Source organism: Octopus bimaculoides, chromosome 10, assembly GCF_001194135.2.
Source record: "Octopus bimaculoides isolate UCB-OBI-ISO-001 chromosome 10, ASM119413v2, whole genome shotgun sequence".
Lineage (NCBI taxonomy): Eukaryota > Metazoa > Mollusca > Cephalopoda > Octopoda > Octopodidae > Octopus > Octopus bimaculoides.
In genome coordinates this window covers 15605858-15606147 of record NC_068990.1, presented here as the reverse complement: position 1 = coordinate 15606147, position 290 = coordinate 15605858, and positions in this window count along the sequence as shown.

The following is a 290-nucleotide window of genomic DNA, read 5'->3' as shown; positions in this document are numbered from 1 at the left end:
CAAACAGAAGCACAAGGAAGCAAACAGAGGCACAAGGACGCAAACAGATACACAAGGACGGAAATAGAGGCAGAAGGACGGAAACAGAGGCACAAGGACAAAAACAGAGGCAGAAGGACGCAAAGAGAGGCACAAGGACGCAAACAGAGGCACAAGGACAAAAACAGAGGCAGAAGGAGGCCAACATAGACAGAAGGATGCAAACAGGGGCAGAAGGACGCAAACAGAGGCAGAAGGACACAAACAGAGACACAAGGACGCAAACAAAGGCACAAGGACGCAAACAGAGG